This window comes from Colossoma macropomum, unplaced genomic scaffold (genome assembly GCF_904425465.1).
Source record: "Colossoma macropomum unplaced genomic scaffold, Colossoma_macropomum, whole genome shotgun sequence".
Classification (NCBI taxonomy): Eukaryota; Metazoa; Chordata; class Actinopteri; order Characiformes; family Serrasalmidae; genus Colossoma; species Colossoma macropomum.
The window spans coordinates 15,170,467-15,180,420 of NW_023494804.1; positions in this window are offsets into that span (position 1 = coordinate 15,170,467).

Here is a 9,954-nt window from a genome sequence, read left to right on the forward strand (position 1 = left end):
ATTCCTTTCCACCATTTGAAAACATGCCCTTTATAATATGTGAACATTTCATGATAAATACTGTAATCTTGTTGCATTAACTTCCATTAAAACAATCAGAAAGATGAAGTTCCAAGTACAATCATATATACAGGAAGTTGTACAAGAAGAGATTATCCACTCTTTCTTCTCTCCTGAGTCAGGACTGAGACTTTGTAGCAGTCGAGCCCAAGTCAAGACCGAGACTCTGCAGCAGTCGAGTCCGAGTCAAGACTGAGACTTTGTAGTTGTCAAGTTTGAGTCAACTTTGTAGTAATCGAGTCCAAGCCAAGACTGAGACTTTGCAGTAAATGGGTCTGAGTCAAGACAGAGACCAGGACACATCGAATCCCAATCAAGACTAAGGCTTTGTTGTATTTGAGTCCAAGTCAAGACTGAGATCAGGACAAATAGAATCCGATTTAAAACTAAGACTTGTAGTAGTCGAGTGTGAGTCAAGACTCAGATCTGGACACATCAAATCTGATTCAAGACCAAAACTTAAAGTAGTCAAGTCCAAATTAATACCAAGACTACGTAGTAGTCGAGTCTGAGTCAAGACCAAAACTTAACGTGGTTGAGTCCGAGTTAATACTAAGTTCTATATGGGCCTTTTTGAAAAGGGTTCTTTTTAGCACCAAAAAGGGTTCTGCTATTGTTACAAGCTTGTTATCAACTGGATGTCAATCGAGAACCATTTTCTTGGGAAATATAGAAATTGTGTTGCGAATATTTGATTTTTTAGGAGAGAGTCATGGTTTTGTAGTCAGAGGTTAATTTTTCTAGCATTATGGGAGAATTTGTTAGATGAGTTAAATGTTAAGATTTCTGGGTTTCTGAACTGAAAACTGGGGACATTTCCAGTGCGGCGATCAATATATTATTAAAAAAATACTCCATGTCTCTGTACCCTGAAATCAAAGAGGGGGTCCGTTCCAGTTTTTGCATTTTAACCATGATAACTGCTGTACCGTAAAATAAACTATGGTAAAGGTCGACTGATAAAATCAGTACTTAACTGAGTAAACTGAGTCAGAAAATCATCATGATGAGTGAAGCTATGACGGACTAAACCACTAAACGGTTTAGAAATAAAGTCGCTTGGTAAAAAGGCTCACAAAAGTCAGTAAGTCTAGCGGCTCAGGCAGATTTCCACAAATGATTCAGTGGTTATATGACCCCAAAATTCATATTCATAATAAATATTTTGGCAGGAAAAAGAGACCTGTGGCCAGAGAATAAAGCCCCACGGGTCTCCAATGTCCAGACCCTGAACAACTCCCTGGGCAGCTCCAGTTCTGGACAGACAAAGATGCTGCTCTGTCTGAAAAAGTGACGCAGTTTAAAAATTGTGCACTGTTTGTAGATCCCATAGTAGCTACGTTCAAGTAGACTGTCTGCCTGTACGAATCAGAGTCACTGATCACCTGGTATAGTGATTCAGGTCCCGTAACTACACCCCTGCTTTAACCCCTGGGTCACCTTGTGTCCTGAAATGACGTTTGTGGTGATGCTGTGTTCTCGAAAACTAGGTGAGCGACTGGTAGAAGTGGTCAGTAGATAGCAGCAGCAGCGCCCTCTGCTAGACAAAACAACCACAACGAGAGACGTCCACCTGTCTGCTCTGCTGGCGGTCTTTCTTAGGACTTTAAGATGTGTTTTTAATTCACAGTTAAAAACAGGCACATTTCCAGGGGCGGGTCCAGCCAGGGACATTCCAACAAAAACGGGGAATGTCCCTAGAAAACAAAGGCGTCTGGACACCCTATTAGAGTCGCAAAAGCTAGTTCAAAGGATGTTGAAATAGAGTTTGTTCAAATAGTTAGATGTGTTTAAGCAGGTTCAAAGTTCAAAGTTCAAAGTACAGTTACATTAGAGTTATGTGCTAATGCTAGTTCAAATGGAGTTATGTGCTAATGCTAGATCAAATGGAGTTATGTGCTAATGCTATTGTGAATGGAGTTATGTGCTAATGCTAGTTCAAATGGAGTTATGTGCTAATGCTAGTGTGAGTGGAGTTATGTGCTAATGCTAGTTCAAATGGAGTTATGTGCTAATGCTAGTGTGAATGGAGTTATGTGCTAATGCTAATTTGAGTGGAGCTATGTGCTAATGCTATTGTGAGTGGAGTTATGTGCTGATGATAGTGTGAGTGGAGTTATGTGCTAATGCTAGTGTGAATGGAGTTATGTGCTAACACTAGTGTGAGTGGAGTTATGTGCTAATGCTAGTTCAAATGGAGTTATGTGCTAATGCTAGTGTGAGTGGAGTTATGTGCTAATGCTAGTTCAAATGGAGTTATGTGCTAATGCTAGTGTGAATGGAGTTATGTGCTAATGCTAGTTTGAGTGGAGCTATATGCTAATGCTAGTGTGAGTGGAGTTATGTGCTAATGATAGTGTGAGTGGAGTTATGTGCTAATGCTAGTTCAAATGGAGTTATGTGCTATTGCTAGTTCAAATGGAGTTATGTGCTAATGCTAGTGTGAGTGGAGTTATGTGCTATTGCTAGTTCAAATGGAGTTATGTGCTAATGCTAGTGTGAGTGGAGTTATGTGCTAATGCTAGTTCAAATGGAGTTATGTGCTAATGCTAGTGTGAATGGAGTTATGTGCTAATGCTAATTTGAGTGGAGCTATGTGCTAATGCTATTGTGAGTGGAGTTATGTGCTGATGATAGTGTGAGTGGAGTTATGTGCTAATGCTAGTGTGAATGGAGTTATGTGCTAATGCTAGTGTGAGTGGAGTTATGTGCTAATGCTAGTTCAAATGGAGTTATGTGCTAATGCTAGTGTGAATGGAGTTATGTGCTAATGCTAGTGTGAATGGAGTTATGTGCTAATGCTAGTTCAAATGGACTTATGTGCTAATGCTAGTGTGAATGGAGTTATGTGCTAATGCTAGTTTGAGTGGAGCTATATGCTAATGCTAGTGTGAGTGGAGTTATGTGCTAATGCTAGTGTGAGTGGAGTTATGTGCTAATGCTAGTTCAAATGGAGTTATGTGCTATTGCTAGTTCAAATGGAGTTATGTGCTAATGCTAGTGTGAGTGGAGTTATGTGCTATTGCTAGTTCAAATGGAGTTATGTGCTAATGCTAGTGTGAGTGGAGTTATGTGCTAATGCTAGATCAAATGGAGTTATGTGCTAATGCTAGTGTGAATGGAGTTATGTGCTAATGCTAGTTCAAATGGAGTTATGTGCTAATGCTAGTGCGAGTTATGTGCTAATGATAGTGTGAGTTGAGTTATGTGCTAATGCTAGTGTGAGTGGAGTTATGTGCTAATGCTAGTTCAAATGGAGTTATGTGCTAATGCTAGTGTGAATGGAGTTATGTGCTAATGCTAGTTCAAATGGAGTTATGTGCTAATGCTAGTGCGAGTTATCTGCTAATGCTATTGTGAGTGGAGTTATCTGCTAATGCTAGTGTGAGTGGAGTTATGTGCTAATGCTAGTTCAAATAGAGTTATGTGCTAATGCTAGTGTGAATGGAGTTATGTGCTAATGCTAGTGTGAGTGGAGTTATGTGCTAATGCTAGTGTGAATGGAGTTATGTGCTAATGCTATTTCAAATGGAGTTATGTGCTAATGCTAGTGTGAGTGGAGTTATGTGCTAATGCTAGTGTGAGTGGAGTTATGTGCTAATGCTAGTGTGAGTGGAGTTATGTGCTAATGCTACCTCAAATGGAGTCATGTGCTAATGCTAGTGTGAGTGGAGTTATATGATAATGCTAGTTCAAATGGAGTCATGTGCTAATGATAGTGTGAGTGGAGTTATGTGCTAATGCTAGTATGAATGGATTTATGTGCTAATGCTAGTGTGAGTGGAGTTATGTGCTGATGATAGTGTGAGTGGAGTTATGTGCTAATGCTAGTGTGAATGGAGTTATGTGCTAATGCTAGTTTGAGTGGAGTTATGTGCTAATGCTAGTGTGAGTGGAGTTATGTGCTAATGCTAGTGTGAATGGAGTTATGTGCTAATGCTAGTTCGAATGGAGTTATGTGCTAATGCTAGTGTGAATGGAGTTATGTGCTAATGGTATTGTGAGGGGAGTCATGTGCTAATGCTAGTGTGAATGGAGTTATGTGCTAATGCTAGTGTGAGTGGAGTTATGTGCTAATGCTAGATCAAATGGAGTTATGTGCTAATGCTAATTTGAGTGGAGTCATGTGCTAATGCTAGTTTGAATGGAGTTATGTGCTAATGCTAGTTCAAATGGAGTTATGTGCTAATGCTAGTTTGAATGGAGTTATGTACTAATGCTAGTTCAAATGGAGTTATGTGCTAATGCTAGTTCAAATAGAGTTATGTGCTAATGCTAGTGTAAATGGAGTTATGTGCTGATGCTAGTTCGAATGGAGTTATGTGCTAATGCTAATTTGAGTGGAGTTATGTGCTAACACTAGTGTGAGTGGAGTTATGTGCTAATGCTATTGTGAGTGGAGTTATGTGCTAATGTTAGTGTGAGTGGAGTTATGTGCTAATGCTAGTTCAAATGGAGTTATGAGCTAATGCTAGTTTGAGTGGAGTTATGTGCTAATGCTAGTGTGAGTGGAGTTATGTGCTAATGCTAGTGTGAATGGAGTTATGTGCTAATGCTAGTGTGAGTGGAGTTATGTGCTAATGCTAGTGTGAGTGGAGTTATGTGCTAATGCTATTGTGAGTTGAGTTATGTGCTAATGCTAGTTCAAATGGAGTTATGTGCTAATGCTAGTGTGAGTTGAGTTATGTGCTAATGCTAATTTGAGTGGAGTTATGTGCTAATGCTAGTGCGAGTTATGTGCTAATGCTAGTGTGAGTGGAGTTATGTGCTAATGCTAGTGTGAGTGGAGTTATGTGATAATGCTAGTATGAGTTGAGTCATGTGCTAATGCTAGTGTGAGTGGAGTTATGTGCTAATGCTAGTTCAAATGGAGTTATGTGCTAATGCTAGTGTGAGTGGAGTTATGTGCTAATGCTGTTGTGAGTGGAGTTATGTGCTAATGCTAGTTCAAATGGAGTTATGTGCTAATGCTAGTGTGAATGGAGTTATGTGCTAATGCTAGTGTGAGTGGAGTTATGTGCTAATGCTAGTTCAAATGGAGTTATGTGCTAATGCTAGTGTGAATGGAGTTATGTGCTAATGCTAGTTTGAGTGGAGCTATATGCTAATGCTAGTGTGAGTGGAGTTATGTGCTAATGATAGTGTGAGTGGAGTTATGTGCTAATGCTAGTTCAAATGGAGTTATGTGCTAATGCTAGTGTGAGTGGAGTTATGTGCTAATGCTAGTGTGAGTGGAGTTATGTGCTAATGCTATTGTGAGTGGAGTTATGTGCTAATGCTAGTGTGAGTGGAGTTATGTGCTAATGCTAGTTCAAATGGAGTTATGTGCTAACGCTAGTGTGAATGGAGTTATGTGCTAATGCTAGTTCAAATGGAGTTATGTGCTAATGCTAGTGTGAATGGAGTTATGTGCTAATGATAGTGTGAGTGGAGTTATGTGCTAATGCTAGTTCAAATGGAGTTATGTGCTAATGCTAGTGTGAGTGGAGTTATGTGCTAATGCTAGTGTGAGTGGAGTTATGTGCTAATGCTAGTTCAAATGGAGTTATGTGCTAATGCTAGTGTGAATGGAGTTATGTGCTAATGCTAGTGTGAGTGGAGTTATGTGCTAGTGCTAGTGTGAGTTATGTGCTAATGCTAGTGTGAGTGGAGTTATGTGCTAATGCTAGTGTGAGTGGAGTCATGTGATAATGCTAGTATGAGTTGAGTCATGTGCTAATGCTAGTGTGAGGAGTTATGTGCTAATGCTAGTTCAAATGGAGTTATGTGCTAATGCTATTGTGAGTGGAGTTATGTGCTAATGCTATTGTGAGTGGAGTTATGTGCTAATGCTATTGTGAGTGGAGTTATGTGCTAATGCTAGTGTGAGTGGAGTTATGTGCTAATGCTAGTTCAAATGGAGTTATGTGCTAATGCTAGTGTGAATGGAGTTATGTGCTAATGCTAGTTCAAATGGAGTTATGTGCTAATGCTAGTATGAATGGAGTTATGTGCTAATGATAGTGTGAATGGAGTTATGTGCTAATGCTAGTGTGAGTGGAGTTATGTGCTAATGCTAGTTCAAATGGAGTTATGTGCTAATGCTAGTGCGAGTTATGTGCTAATGCTAGTGTAAATGAAGTTATGTGCTAATGCTAGTGTGAGTGGAGTTATGTGCTAATGCTAGTATGAGTTGAGTCATGTGCTAATGCTAGTGTGAGTGGAGTTATGTGCTAATGCTAGTATGAGTTGGTTCATGTGCTAATGCTAGTGTGAGTGGAGTTATATGCTAATGCTAGTTCGAATGGAGTTATGTGCTAATGCTAGTGTGAATGGAGTTATGTGCTAATGCTAGTGTGAGTGGAGGTATGTACTAATGCTAGTGTGAGGAGTTATGTGCTAATGCTAGTTCAAATGGAGTTATGTGCTAATGCTAGTGTGAATGGAGTTATGTGCTAATGCTAGTTCAAATGGAGTTATGTGCTAATGCTAGTGTGAATGGAGTTATGTGCTAATGCTAGTTCAAATGGAGTTATGTGCTAATGCTAGTGTGAGTGGAGTTATGTGCTAATGCTAGTGTGAGTGGAGTTATGTGCTAATGCTATTGTTAGTGGAGTTATGTGCTAATGCTAGTGTGAATGGAGTTATGTGCTAATGCTAGTGTGAGTGGAGTTATGTGCTAATGCTAGTTCAAATGGAGTTATGAGCTAATGCTAGTGTGAGTGGAGTTATGTGCTAATGCTAGTGTGAGTGGAGTTATGTTCTAATGCTAGTGTGAATGGAGTTATGTGCTAATGCTAGTGTGAATGGAGTTATGTGCTAATGCTAGTGTGAGTGGAGTTATGTGCTAATGCTAGTGTGAGTGGAGTTATGTGCTAATGCTAGATCAAATGGAGTTATGTGCTAATGCTAGTGTGAATGGAGTTATGTGCTAATGCTAGTTCAAATGGAGTTATGTGCTAATGCTAGTGCGAGTTATGTGCTAATGATAGTGTGAGTTGAGTTATGTGCTAATGCTAGTGTGAGTGGAGTTATGTGCTAATGCTATTTCAAATGGAGTTATGTGCTAATGCTAGTGTGAATGGAGTTATGTGCTAATGCTAGTTCAAATGGAGTTATGTGCTAATGCTAGTGCGAGTTATCTGCTAATGCTACTGTGAGTGGAGTTATCTGCTAATGCTAGTGTGAGTGGAGTTATGTGCTAATGCTAGTTCAAATAGAGTTATGTGCTAATGCTAGTGTGAATGGAGTTATGTGCTAATGATAGTTTGAGTGGAGTTATGTGCTAATGCTAGTGTGAATGGAGTTATGTGCTAATGCTAGTGTGAGTGGAGTTATGTGCTAATGCTAGTGTGAATGGAGTTATGTGCTAATGCTAGTTCAAATGGAGTTATGTGCTAATGCTAGTGTGAATGGAGTTATGTGCTAATGCTAGTTCAAATGGAGTTATGTGCTAATGCTAGTGTGAATGGAGTTATGTGCTAATGATAGTTTGAGTGGAGTTATGTGCTAATGCTAGTGTGAATGGAGTTATGTGCTAATGCTATTGTGAGTGGAGTTATGTGCTAATGCTATTGTGAGTGGAGTTATGTGCTAATGCTATTGTGAGGAGTTATGTGCTAATGCTAGTGTGAGGAGTTATGTGCTAATGCTATTGTGAGTGGAGTTATGTGCTAATGCTAGTGTGAGGAGTTATGTGCTAATGCTATTGTGAGGAGTTATGTGCTAATGCTAGTGTGAGGAGTTATGTGCTAATGCTATTGTGAGTGGAGTTATGTGCTAATGCTAGTGTGAGGAGTTATGTGCTAATGCTAGTGTGAGGAGTTATGTGCTGATGCTAGTGTGAGGAGTTATGTGCTAATGCTAGTGTGAGGAGTTATGTGCTAATGCTAGTGTGAGGAGTTATGTGCTAATGCTATTGTGAGGAGTTATGTGCTGATGCCAGTTAGTTACAATTTACGATATACAGCTAAGAACTTCAAAGTGATGAAATTGCAACTGGGCATGTGATGTTATGGCTAACTAGACTGTTAAGCTGTCTGCAGAACTGTAGGCACAGTTCAGCAGCCGTCAGAAAACACTGCAGTTTAACGCTTTAATTACATGTAAACAGTTTAACCTATTCAATAACTTTATTTCTCTGCAACATTATTTACATTAGGCTATTTGTGATATGCTGCTGATAACCGATGACAGGGTAAGAATACAGTGCATGGTGTTAAAATACAGCACATAGTGTGAAGTGTAAGAGTTTAGACAGTTTAATACTGTAGTAGATAATTTATAGTGTAACAAGGATGTTTGGTGGATGTTGAAACGTTGGCGCTGAACATATCTTCCTGTAAGTGTGCGGCGTCCCCCGACACTGCAGCCTGCTGCATGAGCAAAAACAGTGATAAGCAGCTGTGCTGTGGCTTCATGTCTGTTAAATACAATCAGTTATTTTGTTTACACACAAAAGAAAATAATGGGCACAATTAAAACAAGAAAACACATTGTTAGTTGTCAGACCAAATTAAGAAATTGTAGCCACGAATAAAAGAAAACATACGTACAACTTGCAAAACATTCCCTCAAATTAATTTTTATTTTTATCCCCGTCCCCTATATACAGTATATAAGAATATAGTGTCTAGTGTAAGAATAGTGTGTAGTGTAGTGTAACAATATAGTGTGTAGTGTAACAATATAGTGTGTAGTGTGTAGTGTAAGAATATAGTGTGTAGTGTATAGTGTAACAATATAGTGTGTAGTGTATACTGTGAGAATATAGTGTGTAGTGTAGTGTAACACTATAGTGTGTAGTGTATAGTGTAACAATATAGTGTAACAATATAGTGTGTAGTGTATAGTGTAACACTATAGTGTGTAGTGTATAGTGTAACAATATAGTGTAACAATATAGTGTGTAGTGTATAGTGTAACAATATAGTGTGTAGTGTATAGTGTAACAATATAGTGTGTAGTGTAAGAATATAATGTGTAGTGTAAGAATACAGTGTAGTGCAAGAGTATAGTGTGTAGTGTAAGAATACAGTGTGTAGTGTGACAATATAGTGTGTAGTGTAACAATATAGTGTTTAGTGTATAGCGTGACAATATAGTGTGTAGTGTATAGTGTGACAATATAGTGTGTAGTATAAGAATATAGTGTGGTGTGAGAGTATAGTGTGTAGTGTGAGAGTATAGTGTGTAGTGTGTAGTGTGAGAGTATATTGTGTAGTGTGAGAGTATAGTGTGTAGTGTGAGAGTGTAGTGTGTAGTGTGAGTATAGTGTGTAGTGTGAGAGTATATTGTGTAGTGTGAGAGTATAGTGTGTAGTGTGAGAGTGTAGTGTGAGAGTATAGTGTGTAGTGTAAGAATATAGTGTGTAGTGTGAGAGTATAGTGTGTAGTTTATGAATATGTTGTAGAATGTAATGATATACTGTAGAGTGTACGGTGTAAGAATATGGTACGTAGTTGTGTGTAGTTAATGATAAAATGCTGCTTGTAATGCTGGACACTGAACAGCATCTGTATGTTAGTCCGCAGAAAAAGTCAGTTTTCGAGTTAAAACACATGGAGGAATATGTAATGCGTCTCATTCCTCCCCATCTGTGTGTCCCAAAAAATAAAAAAGCTCTGACTGGCATATTTACAGCTGAGCTCATTTATTATTGAGTGCTCAGGGGTTGACTGTACTGGGACATCCACAGTGAAACCTTCAGTCATTTACAAGAGGATGAAGATGCCACCCAGTGTCCACTCACTGCAAATACTGAAGCTGTCTTAAAGGGAAACTCCACTGCTTTTTCAAAACTCCTGCATAATTAAGTGGTTAAGATGTAAACAGAGTCGTTCAGAGTGGTTTGGTGTGAAACACTCTGTTCTAGAGTCAGAATTGTTCACAGTGGTGATGATAAGAACCAGACGT